This window comes from Phascolarctos cinereus, unplaced genomic scaffold, assembly GCF_003287225.1.
Source record: "Phascolarctos cinereus isolate Bilbo 61053 unplaced genomic scaffold, phaCin_HiC Scaffold_9;HRSCAF=440, whole genome shotgun sequence".
Taxonomy (NCBI): domain Eukaryota; kingdom Metazoa; phylum Chordata; class Mammalia; order Diprotodontia; family Phascolarctidae; genus Phascolarctos; species Phascolarctos cinereus.
The window spans coordinates 259,647,307-259,661,570 of record NW_027556402.1 but is presented as its reverse complement, the minus strand read 5'-3'; positions in this window follow the sequence as shown (position 1 = coordinate 259,661,570).

Here is a 14,264-nt window from a genome sequence, read left to right as displayed (position 1 = left end):
TTGAACTCAGGTCCTCTTGACTTCAGGGCCAGTACTCTATCCACTGCGCGACCTAGCTGCCCCAAGATTTTTATTCTTAAACAAGGTCTTACAACTAGAGCTCAGGACCTAAGTTCTAGGCTATCTTGTGCTCTTGGGCAATCTTATCACTCCTCCTAGACCCAGAGTCCTCTGTAATATAAATGACCTTCAAGGCTTTTCCAACATCAATCAATACCACGTCTTTAGTGCTTAGAGCATGTCTCCCCAGGTTGCCCTGAATCTTCTCTCTTCCTTCCATGACAGTCCTCTGGTCTCCCTGAGCTGAAGCATTTTGGTCAATGCATTTTAGGTAAAGAATCATTTGGACACTGGTCATGCCTCCCAAGCTGCCAGGTGATCTTAAGAGATGCCAAGCTGTCCTTGGCACTAAGCTGGGGAATACCACTTATGTTCCCATGTTAGGAACAAGGGAAGGGGAAAGAAAGACTCATACTTAGATTTTTAGCTTATGGGGAAAATGTGACTTGTCTCCTTTCCCCCCACCCCCACCATTCCTGTGCCCAGCATTCCTGAGGCCTCAGCTTGGTTTCAGTTACCAGGCAGCTTATGAATCAGAGGGAATCCACCCTGGGCACCAATAAGCCTCCAAAATGCTGACAGTCTTGTCTTTAGCCAGCATAAACAAGTAAAAACGAGTTCCATTGGTGAGCAGAGAGAGCTGGGCAAAACATTCACAGATACGGATTGCTAGGGTGTGTGCATGTGTGTGTGTGTGCACTGGAGGAAGCAGGAGGAGGCACGGCTGGCCTTGCCCACCACGCTTGCCTCTGAGGTGCTTCCTGGAGCCAGGGACCCTGCCTGGGAGGCTAATCAGGTACCCTCCTCCACGGGGGAGCTGCTCAGCCCTTTCTGTTCAGGGTTGTCACTGGGGACAAAGGCCCGTGGAGAAATGGAGACCCAGAATCCCAGAGTTGGAAGGGGCATCAGAAGCATCTCGACCAACCTATAGCTGAACTGCAACCCCCCTGTCCAATATCCTCGACAAGTTGTCAGCCAGCCTATGTTTGCAGCCCCCTAGAGAGAGGGAGCCCACAGCCCGCACCACTTTGGAATCAATCAAAGGAAGCTTTTCCAGTGACAGCCTGTTTGTGTTTTTGCCACCTCCCTCCCCCTCCCCATTCCCAATCCCTCCTGATTCTGCCCCCGGGGCCAAGTATTTCACCCATAAGTTGGATTTCAAATGGGTTCAATATCATGGAACAAGTGGTAAGTAGGAGGAGAGTACCTAGGTTATTCTGGGGGTGCTGTCTGCCAGACTGGGGTTGCTTTTGGACACTGCAATATGGAATCCACTTTTGGGCCCAAGCCAGTGATATATGGAGAGGGCCTTCTGAGCATGACGGGATCTATCCTTTCTCAGTACAGTGAACATGCTCTAGGCTTACTCTCCCAGAGCCAAGATGGCCACACGCCTCCTTTGGGGTTCTAGGGGTGGCCCCAAGGGATTGGGATGTCTTTATCTACTGCTATACACTCAAACTCTTGTTCTGGGTATGCCCTCACTCTCTGTCTGTCTCTGTCTCCCTCCTTCCTTTTCTCTCTTCTTCCCTCCCTCTCACTCCCTCTCTTCTTCTTCTTCTTCTTCTTCTTCTTCTTCTTCTTCTTCTTCTTCTTCTTCTTCTTCTTCTTCTTCTTCTCCTCTCTCTCCCTTTTCTCTCTCTCCCTTTCTCCTTCCTCCCCCTCTCTTCTCTTTCTTTCCTTCTTACCCTTCCTCCTTCTCTCTTTTTTGTTCTTTCTCTCCCTCCTTGTCTCCCTCTCTCTTCATTTCCTCTCTCCCTCCTTTCCTTCCCCTCTCTCTCTTTCTTCTTTCCCCCATCCCTCTCCTCCCCTTTCCCTGTCCCTCTTCCCTCTCATACACACAGACTGTGCTTCCTCAGAGGGTGGTGTCCACCTATGAGGGATCCTACAGCCAGCAATGATTGGTGAGCACAATGAAACCATCATCACACTTGAGGTTGAACTCGGGTCACAAGATCAGAGAATTATAAGCTGAAAGGGACCTCAGAAGTCAGATATCTGTCTATAGAGATGTAAATATTTATAAACTATATATATATACATATATGTGTGTATAGATACTTATAATTAAGTGGACGTGTGTGTGTGTGTGTGTGTATGTGTATGTGTATATATCCAGGTTCAGACACTCACTGTGTGACTCTGGACAAGTCATTTCACCCTGTTTGCCTCACTTCCTCATTTGTAAAATGAGCTAACGAAGGAAATGGCAAACCACTCCAATATCTCTGCCAAGAAAACCACAAATGGGGACACAAAGAGTCAGATATGACTGAAAGACAAAAATATTTATAGCTATCTGTCTATTTATCTACCTTTCTATAAAACATATTTATATACTATATACATGTATGTATGTATATACCTATATAAACATATGCACACATATCTGTATCCACTCATATACAGATACAGATCTGTGTATACTATATACACATGAGTATGTACATATACATCTATGTACAGGTATATGATCTATTTCTATATCTATAATCTCTCTATTTATCCATCCATCTGACCTCACACTTCTGTAGTTACTGTCTCAAACCCCACTGCAGCATTGGCAAACAGAGTGCCTTGAGCCCCCCAGTGTATGAGAGGCAGCCTGCCTCTCAGGATCTTTCCAGTGTCATAGACCCCGAGCCCCCATCAGTGTACTCTCAGCTCTTCTCAGTTCTTATCAGTCCTTCTACAAGAGCACCTGCGTCTCAGGACTATTGTGAGGATCCAAATGAGGTAATATTTGCAAAGTGCTTAGCACAGTGACCAGCACATAAAGGAACTTAATAAATGCTTGTTTCCTTCCTTAATCAGTCCCTGTGCTAAGCACTAGGGATACAAAAAGAGGCAAAAGATAGTCCAGCTAAGTTCCTCTAGGCAAGAGGTGAGGGCACAGAGGTACTTACTCTCCCCTTCTCCCCCATTCTCTCTCAGGGGCTTTGCCAAAATTGTCTTCTTTTTGATCACCACTCATTCAAATCTCCTGAGTTCAGAACCAGCTCCTGGTCAAACTAGTCCTGACAAACCCTCCATAGTGTTACAAAGGCCTTCAAGCAATCAGAACTCACTCCTGTCAACAGCACTCCAATTCAGCCAGGGGCTCTCAAACTTCATCTAAAGCAAGGGGTTTTGCCTGGAGGGTTAGGAGTGGGGATCTGGGAAATGCATGGAAATGCATGATGTAGATAGATAGAGCCTTGTTGTTCAATATGACTGATTTCCCTTGCACTCTTATTTTATGTATTTAAAAACATGATTCAGAGAGAGGGAGGGACAGAATTTGGAACTCAAAACTCTAAAAATAATGTTTAAAAATGATTTTTGCATGTTATCTATGGGGGGGACGAATAAAATATTATACACACACATGTATGTATGTATGTATGTATGTATGTATGTATGTATGTATGTATGTATATTTAAGAGTCCACAGATTTCATGAGGCTGCTATATGTAAGGGATCCATGACATAAAAAAGGGTGAAGAGCCCCTGGTCCAAATTCTCTGCTTGCTGGACTTAGATGTGTTCTCATCTGGTCAAGACAGAACAACGTAGCATATTACTCCATGAGTGAGGTTCTGCTGTAGGCACTGGTCATTGACCAGCCCCTCAACAATCCTTTCCCCTTCCGTTGCTGGGATTCAAACCCAGGTCCTCTGACTCAAGATCTGGTACTACTTTCTTATAGCCTGGGAGAATGGATTAATCACTTGAGAGGACCTGGCCAGATTGGCTCAGAGTCAGCAGAACAAGACTTTGAATCCCAGTGTAGGGGCACTTACGGTGTGAAACTCACTTCAACTTGCTGAGCCTCAGTTTCCTCATCTGTAAAATGGGACTAATAATAGTGCCTGTCTCCCAGGGTTGTGGAATGTTGATTGAATGATGAGTCTGAGCATGGCCCTCTCATGCTAAAGAAGTTTCAGTGGTTCCCTCTTTCCTCAAGTATAAAATACAAGCTCCTCTGTTTGCCAGTCTGGCTCCAATCTCTCTTCCTCATGCACTCTATGTCTTCTCCAAACGAACTTTCTTGCTTTTTCCAATCCATTGCATTCTATCCCCACTCTCCATGACATTGCATAGGTCACCCTTCATTTCTGAAGCGCTCTGCCTTCTCATCTTTGCCTCTTGGAACTAGCTCCCCTCAGGGGTCAGCTCCCTGCTTGCCCTCACTGGACCTTTCTGGGCCCTACCTCACCTGCCAGTCATTAGCACCTCCCACTACCACAAAATTACTTTGTATCTGCTTTGCATATATTTTGTTTTACTCATCTCTTATTTAGTCCTAGAAGAATCCAAGTTCCTTGAGGACAAGGATTCTTTTGTTTTTGTTTTTTTTGTTTATCCTCAGCATCTCACTTGATAATGAACACACAGTAGGTGCTTAATAAAATCTTGTTATATAGGATTAATTGAATTGAGATGGGCTGGACAAAGGGCCATCATCTCCTTCCATTCTTTATGACACCCCTTCCCATTCCTCAAGGGCCAGGAGCCCAGCCTGTGGGGGAAAGTGTTAGTGGTAGGGCAATGACCGAGGCAGGCTTCGTTACTGATGAGCAGCTGGCCTGCGGCAGCCCAGCCCATTCAGGAGGCTGACAGGGAGAAGGGAGGCCAAGGCTGAAGCAATTTCTCCGGGGGCTGAACATAAACAGTGCTTGCCCTTACCTTGGGAATGCCAGCACGGGAAGAGCCAGAGAGATTAGTTTATAAAAGCAAAATGAATATTTAAATAAAAAGCAGTCAGCATCACCCCCCCCAAAAAAAAAAAAAGAAAAGAAAGAAGAAGACAAGAATAAGGCCCAGAAAGACTGTTTTTGTTAATGGCACATACGTTGTGTTTCTGCCAACAAAGAGAGTTTTTGATCAAGACGGGCCCGCTTCTCCCTGGAGATTTCACAGGCCGGGTGGTCTTTGGCTGGGAGAAACACAGGGGCTCAGTTAACATTACACATCATTCATACATGCAGCAGGCTGGTAAGTGTAAGGCATTCCAGCTGTGCTGTGTGGCACCTAAAAAAAGAGCAGCAAGGCTGAGTTTCTCCACCAGCCCACGAGCAGCACCTTTACCCTTCTTGCACCTTTCTTTCCCCACCTCCCACTCCTCCAGGGTCCCCCGCCACCATTTTATTTATGCAATTGACCCCCATGGTCCGTAGATACACCCTCCCTCACAGAGTGAGGAGGTGGCAGGACCCCAAAATATTGTGGCTCACTGGCGCTTTTTGCTTTTAGTGCATGGAAACACTTCTAGACCACCACCCTAAATGCCCCAAGATTAGCAGCAGAGATTTGGGCCTGTTAATAGCACTTATTTTTCTTAACTCACCCACCTCCCCTTGGTTCTCTTGCCAGCTTCTAGGTCATGCCAACAAGGAAATATTAAGTGACTTTCAGTCCAATTAACTTTAAAGATTTCATGTCAGAAGCTTGTTAGACCCCAAAGCATCCATGCTGATCTGCAGCTTGGACTGAGTTTCTAAATCATGAATGGAGTCTGGGGCTCAAAGTATTGTTTAGAGAAATCATTCAAACATTTCCTCTGAGGTTCCTGGGCTGTGGGGGAGGGGGGGCAGATTTAGAAGCTGAGTGCATTTCACTCACCTCGTCTGAAAACACTCTAAGGGGCTGCTCACCTTTTCCCATAGCCTTCATGGGTCAAGGGAAGGAGTGTACTGGGGTGAAAATTGTTCTGGGTTTGAGGTCAGAGGACATGAGTTCAAATCCCAGCTCTGCCACTGATAACCTATGTGACCTTGGGGAAGTCTCTGAACTTTTCTGGGTGGCCTTGGTTTCCTTGTTTATAAAACCACGGAGTTAGACTCACAGACTTCCAAAGGCCTGTTAGCTCTACATCCAGGATCCTAACGTGCTTTCAAAGCAGAACTCCTCCCAACAAAAAAGAAATAGAGAAATATCCTGCAAGATTAATTAGTATGAAGCTGAGTATCATTATCTTCATTGAGGTAAGGAGTGACAAGTGTCCTCCCCATGACCTCTTTGCTGCTCCCTGGGCATGAGCACTGGTGCCACCCCACTCTTCCTTTGCCAGCCTTCAGAAATCCAGAAAGTAGAAGGCTGGCATAGCCCACTTTCCTCCCAGCTCTCATGCGGAGGCAAAGTCTTCAACAATGAGTATCCAACATGGCTCCAGGTTTTACCAATATACAAGAGGTAGCTAAGGAAAGAGTGTCCTTCCAGAGGACTAGAGCCTCAGCTCTGTGTGACCTTGGGCTGCTCCCTCCTCTCCCTGGACCTCAGTTTCACCATCTGTCAAATGCAGCAGTCAGATCAGATGACCAGAAAGTCCCTTCTCGGCTGGACAGGCCCACGCTTCTACGATTTCTTTTGTTTTCTCTAGTGTTTCAATACTACTTTAAAGTTTCCAAAGGGCTTTACAAATGCTATTTCATTTCATCTTCACAACAACCATGGGAGATGAATGGTGTTATTATTCTCATTTTATAGATGAGGAAGTTGATGTGCATAGGATGTGTGCCCCATTAGACTCGCAGTTTCTTTATGGCAAGAATGGTTCTTTCTCATCTTTACATTGTTAGCCCTCATCCTATGGGGTGCATAGATTATGTCTTGCACATAATGGGTACCTTAATTTTTTCTGGAATTTAGTTGCAGATGACTAAAGCTTTTACGGAAGAGTCTGCAAAGTATATAAATTAAAATTTTTCTACAAATGAAATTAGTTGAAGTTGGTCTTATGTTCATTTTCAGCTTAAATGGGAGATTGTTCCAATGAAGTGTTTTCACAAATAGCCAGAACACTTCCATGTTGAAAAAAGTTGGTACTGAGTGGTTGCTTGTTACTTTTAAATGAAGCAGTGGATTGGAATGGATGCATCAACATGGTGGCTTATTTTCCAGGAACTCAATTTATGAAACATCCCAAAAACACTATCAAGTGTAACCTGTTTTGGTAGAGAAAAAGAAGTTCCTTGGGATTTGAAAATGTGCAGCATAGAACACTAGAACTAGAAGGGACCTTAGATTATAATAATCACTCTTAAAACATAATAACAATAGCTCACACTTATATAGTGCTTTCTGGGCTGCAAAAGTGAATATCGAGGGGTTGGTTGTTACTTTTCTTTCCAGCCAGACCCGTATTTATTGCTCTTAGGTTCCTACAGCAGCCTCAGCTCATTATGAATCTTAGCATTCTGGCACTATGTTTTACAGACACGATCTGCAGTTATATATCCATCTTCTGTCATTGCCTTCGCTTCCATCCTCTGCAAAGCTCTCTAGTTTTTGAACATCTAAGTCCGCTGGTGAGTTTCTTAGGCATCTCCACCAATCTCTTTGGACAGCTCCCATTTTTCCCCTATTGGAATTGTTGCCCTTTCTGTCTTCAGGATTTCGTTCTTGAGAGTTTTCCATACCTTGGGCTTCACATCTCTTTGGACAGCTCCCATTTTTTCCCTATTGGAATTGTTGCCCTTTCTGTCTTCAGGATTTCGTTCTTGAGAGTTTTCCATACCTTGGGCTTCACATCTCTTTGGACAGCTCCCATTTTTTTCCCTATTGGAATTGTTGCCCTTTCTGTCTTCAGGATTTCATTCTTGAGAGTTCTCCAGTGGAATTTTAGTCTATGGGATCTTTTTTTTGTTTTCTGACTGAACAACAACAGATTTAATTCAATATTTGTCAAGTGCTTACTGGGTGCTTCTGAAAATGGAATTACTCCATGGTCCTGTTTCTTTTTTCCTTTTTCCAACTTTTTAACATTGTGATTTACAAGTTTGAGTTCCAAATTCTCTCCCTCCCTTCTTCCCTCCCCTCCCCACTCCCAGAGATGGCAAGCAATTAGACATAGGTTATATATGTGCAATTATGTAAAACATTTCCATATTAGTCATTTTGCACAGGAAGACTCAAAAAAAGAAAAAAAATGAAAGAAAGAAAGAGAAAAACAGCCTGCTTCAGTTTGTATTCAATCAATGCCAGCTCCTTCCCTGGAGGCAGATAGTATACTTCATCACTAGTCCTTGGGGATTGTCTTGGATCCTTGTATTGCTGAGAATAGCCAAGTCATTCACACGTCTTCATCAAATAACTCTGCTGTTACTGTATACAATGTTCTCCTGGTTCTGTTCACTGCACTATGCATCAGTTCATGTAAGTCTTTCCAGGATTTTCTGAAATCATCCTGCTTGTCATTTCTTATGACACAATAATATCACATCATAATCATATACCACAGTTTGTTTAACCATTCCACAATTGATGGGCATCCCTTCGATTTCCAGTTCTAAGCCACCACAAAAAGAGCTGCTATAAATACTTTTTTGTACAAATAGGTCCTTTTCCCTTTGGGGGGGATGTCTTTGGGATATGGACCTAGCAGTGATATTGCTGGATCAAAGGTTTTATAACTCTTTGAGCATAGTTGCAAATTGCTCTCCAGAATGGTTAGATCAGCTCACAGCTCCACTAATAGTACATTAGTGTCCCCAGTTTCCCCGTCCCTTCCAACATCCAACGTTTTTCTTTTTTATCATATTAGTCAATCTGATAGGTGTGAAGTGGCACCTCTGAATTGTTTTAATTTACATTTCTCTAATCAATGGTATTTAGAGCATTTTTTTTCATATGACTATGGATAGCTTTGATTTCTTTGTCTGAAAACTGCCTTGTTCATATCCTTTGACCATTAATCAATTGGGGAATTACTTGTGTTTTTATAAATTTGACTCATTTTTTTATCTAATTTGAGAAACGAGGCCTTTATCAGAGATACCTGTTGCAAAAATTTTCCTGTTTTCTGCTCTCTTTATAATTTTGGTTGCATTGGCTTTGTTTGTGTAAAAACTTTAATTTTATATAATTAAAATTATCTATTTTACATTTTGCAATGTTTATGTATATTTTTTTGGCTCTAAATTCTTCCTTTATCCATAAATCTGACAGAGTAAACTATCCCATGCTCTCTTAATTTGCTTATGTTATCACCCTTTATGTGTAAATCATGTACCTATTTTGACCTTATCTCGTATACAATGTGAGATCTATACTTAGTTTCTATCATGCTATTTTCCAGTTTTCCCAGCAGTTTTTGTCAAATGGTTAGTTTTTGTTCCAAAAGTTTGGATCTTTGGGTTTATCATATACTAGCTTATTATGGTCATTTACTATAATGCAATTGGTACTTAACCTATTCCACTGATCCACCACTCTATTTCTTAGCCAGGACAAGATTGCTTTGATAAGTACCACTTTATAACACAGTTTCAGATCTGGTGTGGTTAGTCTACCTTCTTTTGCATTTTTTTATTGATTCCCTTGATATTCTTGAGGTGTTGTTCTTCCAGAGGAATTTTGTTATTAGTTTTTCTAGCTCTATAAAATCATTTTTGATAGTTTGGTTGGTATGGCACTGAATAAATAGATTAATTTAAGTAGAATTGTCATTTTTATTATATTGGCTTGACCTACTTATGAGCAGTCACTATTTTTCCAATTATTTAGATCTGACTTTATTTGTGCAAAAAGGTGTTTTATAGTTGAGTTCATATAGTTCCTGGGTTTGTCTTGGTAGACAGACTCCCAAGTATTTTATATTGTCTATGGTTATTTTAAAAGGAATTTCTCTTTCTATCTCTTGTTGTTGGACTTTGTTGGTAATATATAGAAATGCTGAGGACTTATGAGGGTTTATTTTGTAACCTGCCACTTTGCTAAAATTGTTAAAGATTTCAAGCAGTTTTTTAGTTGATTTTCTAGGATTTTCTAACATCAAATCATCTGTAAAGTGATAGCTTTGTTTCCTCATTGCCTATTCTAATTACTTCAATTTATTTTTTTTCCTCTTATTACTATAGCTAACATTTCTAGTACAACATTAAATAATAGAGGTGACAATGTGCTTTCTTGCTTCCCACTTGATTGTACTGGGAAGGCTTCTAGCTTACCATCATTACAGATGATATTGCTGATGGTTTTAGAAAAATATAACTCATCATTTAAGGTAAGCTCCATTTATTTCTATGCTCCCTAGTATTTTTAATGGGAATGTGTACTGCGTTTTGTCAAAGGTTTTTTTGCATCTATTGAGATAATCATGTAATTTCTATTGGTTTTGTAATTGATATGGTCAATTTTGCTGATAGTTTTCCTAATGTAGAACCAGCCCTGCAATTCTGATATGAATTCTATGATTTCTAAGGTCCAGTCCATCTCAAAGATGATGTGATTCTGTGAGGTCCATCCACCCTTTTTGCTGGACTATTCTTCCTAGTTCAGACTCTGGGCAGGACTGCCTTGGACTCATGGCAGAGTTGAGTCCACTGAGCATGTTGAACCCTCCCCTATTTGGGAAAGAAGGAAGGCCCAGATTGGAAAGACCTCACCTAGTTAGGAGTCAGGAAACATCGTGACATCAGCCAGAGACAGTAACCAGTATACTAGATACTGAGCTACAGAGGACAGAGTCATAGAGGCAGGGACAGGGACAGAACCAAGACCAAAGGAAGAAGAGGCCAATGAAGGGGAAAGGTCAGCCTGTATAGATCTGGTACTGAGACAGGCAAGAAGGTTTCTTCCTTTTTCCTGCCTCAGTTTCCTTAAGACTTATGCCTCCCAGAAAGCCCTGTCCTCCTCCTCCTTTTCCATTGACTGCTGCTGGACAGCTCCCACCCAGTGTTGCCCACACTGGCCATCTCCCTGGGGGAGGTAGCTTCTCTGCTCCTCTGCATCTACCACTTTCAAAGTTAGGAAATGGAGCATAACTTTGACATTTTCCTTGAACCCCCAAGTTTGGGGGCCTCAGAAGTCATTTAGTCCAGTGCTCTTCAAATTTCAATCAGACAAAAATAAACAAGCACTCATACTTGTTATGTTTTTATTGATTTAAAAATTCTGTACATGTACTGCTGTGTTAGTAACTATGTACATTATGGAAGTTACTTAAAAATAAAACATTTTAAGGATAAGATAAAGATAAAAGATCAGATAATGTATCAAATTGGGCAGTGACATGGTCAGAAAGCCACTGTAGCCAAGGGGAGGATGGATGGGAGAGTGAAAGACTTGATGAAGGAAGACAAATGAGGAAGCTGTTGTTCTAGTCTAAACCAGAGGTGTTGAAGGCCTAGGAGATGCCTCAGTGAGTACAGAGAAGGGGATGGATCTAAAGATGCTGAGGCAGAATTGACGAAATTTGGAAAATTGTGTGGTTGTGCAAAGAGAGTGAGGGGTCAAAGATGACATTGAGGTGACTGGGATGATGGTGGTGCCCTCAACACTAAGAGGGAAGTTTGGAAGAAAAGAGGATTTGGGGAAGAAATATAATATAATGAGATCTGCTGTGGAGGTCACAGTCCATCCATGCCTGCTCATCCTACGTGACTCACTCTGTCCCACCCAGAATGAAAAGAGGGATGGCATCTCTTACTCAGTGGTCACTCACTGCCCACTCTCCAAGGGTGCAAGATGATCTGAGGGCAGTGGGTGGAGGTGGAATTTTCTCAATGGCATTTTCAAAGGTGCTTGGCTCATTAGGGAGAGAGATTAAGAGCTTAAATAGCAGAGGGAGGGGGCATATTGGGGGAAATAAGGAAATAAGGGAAGTATGGTTATGTTGGAGGATAAGGGAAAGGGTGGTTATGTCGGAGACAAACCACATGATTGGCTATCACGAGGGGGTGGGATGTAATCTACATTTCTACCTTCTGATTGGTTGATCACACACTTTTTGGGGTCAGTTCACTCTTTCCCTTTTCTTTTGAGTCTAGGCCATAGCCTCAGTCCCAATTTTGGACCCCACTGACCAAATCCAATGTATGTCCAAGCAGCAACTTCTATTCCTCCTCCACCCTCTGCCCCCACACCCTTTGTTGGTCTTCGTTTGAAGGCCTCTTGTGAAGAGGAGCTCATTACCTCCCAAGACAGCCCATTGTACTTTGGGGGAGCTCACTGGGAGTTTTCCCCAACTTTCAGACCAAATGTGCTACCCTGCAATATCCCCCCATGGCTCCTGGTTCTACCTTCTGAAACTGAGAGAACAAGACTGATCCCTCTTGTATAGCACCCTTCAAGGGCTTTCAGACAGCTCTCCTGCCCCCTTCCCTCAATGTGTCCAGTTCTTTCCCCGCCCTTCTCCAATGGCCTGGTCTCCCCACCACAGCAGAATGCCACAGGTCCTGTCAATCACCATCTATTTCATGAGAGGAGACCCTAAAGAGGTTTAGCTTCATGACAAGGAAAGTAGAGGGGTTAGTGTATCTGGGCAGAATCCCTCTCCTGACTTCACCAGCTCTCTCTCAATGGCTAGTGAAAGTTTGTGAACTGGCCAAGAACCCCTGATAATTAACAAATGTTTGTGGAGTTGTATGTGTTGACACTTGTGTTCTCAATAGAGGCCTTGTGGGATTTCCCCCTCCCCCTTTACTGGAGTCATTTAGCACCTCAAAGAGGGTGTTTCAATAACCAGAATTAGCCCTGGGAGCGAAAGAATGAATAATATCACAATTCAATTCAGTTCCATTTAACACACATTCACTAAGGCTTACCATGTACAAAGCAGTTAACCCTTTTGCTAAGCTCATCAAGTTTCTCTGATCATTTGAAAGTCCTTACTCAAAGCAGCAGCCTTCAGTTCAATCCCCAAAACATCGTACCTAGGCAAGGTAGGAGATTTCTATTAATGTCCTAATGGCTCTTGGATGGAGAGAGGTGGACGAACTGCAAAGGCTTCTGGGATATGTTCGGACCCAGTTGAAAACCACAGGCACAGTTAAGAAAAGCTTGGTGAATGAAAAAGCCTTTGAGAGGGGCCTTTTATACTAATGGTCTTCCACCACAGATAAATCAAGGAAGAATCAATCGCTAGAGTCTGACTTGAATCCACCAGTGAATAGGTCCACTGAGTAATGAAACTGTTAGATGCTTCCAAGGCCCTGCAGGGGGTAAGAGGAGGGAAATTATCCTCCAAATAGGTCTTCCAAGCTCTGGTCACAGATGCACCTGGTAGCAATTTACCCACAGAAATCTTCCTCACAGACTCCCTGTCTTCTCCTTCCCCCCTTCTCCGCCCCCTCACCTCCACCCTGGCCCCATTTTAGCTATAAAATATCTGCTGAAGATGACAGCACTTCCATGAGTCCATAGTCCATGAAAATCAAAGGTCATGCTAGTGGTTTGAGGTCTCCTTGACCAAAACAACTGGCTGGTTGATGTTTGAGGGGATCTATCACTGCCTAGGTTTCCAGGCAAGACCTCTTCACAATCATGGACACATGAATCCCCGACCTTTGTAAAAGCTTTGAAATCAAGTGTTTTAAAACTTTCCACTAATTTTGAAATCTGTCTTAAATTCCAAGGACCTGAGCTCCCATATGAGCTTACAAGCTGGGGCCATAGGACCATAGACATAGAGCTGGGAGGGCCTCTCATTTTATGGATGAAAAAATCAAACCTGAGAGAAGTAAAGTGACTCTGAGGGTGACATAGGTAGGAAAGCTAGCATTCAAACTCAGCTCCCAATCCTTTCCACTTCACCACACTCTACCACTTACTAGTTATGTGACCTTCCACAAGTCACTTCATCTGGAACTCTGTTTTCTCTTCTGTATAGTGGGAAGGTTGAACTAAATTGTCTCCTAGGTCTCTTTGACCTCTAAAACTGATGATCCTGTAACTCTCTCCCCCAAATCAGGTTTTGTTTCACTCATCATCACATTCAGTGGTGCTAGTACAGCTTCTTGTGTCTAGCCTAATTCTCTCTTGTTGTAATGGACAAAAAATATTCTCCATGCTTGTAATACAGACAGCAGGTCATGACAATGAGCTTTGACAAGGAAGATGACCAGTATGTGCTAGTGCCTTCCAGAAGAAGTCCATGAGATCTTGACCTGGATGCTAATCTGGATCCTGTCCTCCTTTTGGGTGACTTGGTCTGCCCATAGACTGCCCAACTGCTTTCTTTTTTCTTCCAACTCTCTTTAGACCCCCAAGAAAAGCTCATTTGATGGGCCCACTTCTGGGTTCTAAAAGGGCTATTAATGAAAGCATTAAGTCTCAGCAAAACCAACTGAATTGAAAAGGCAGAGACCGATCAGGGGCAGCTTAAAAGAAGATACCTCTGTTGGCCTGAGCCCTCCCGCTCTTGTCATTGTCCCCCCAACAATCATGGCACCTCCACTATCTCCATAGCCCTCTAGAGTTTACAGAGCACCTTCCTCCCTGT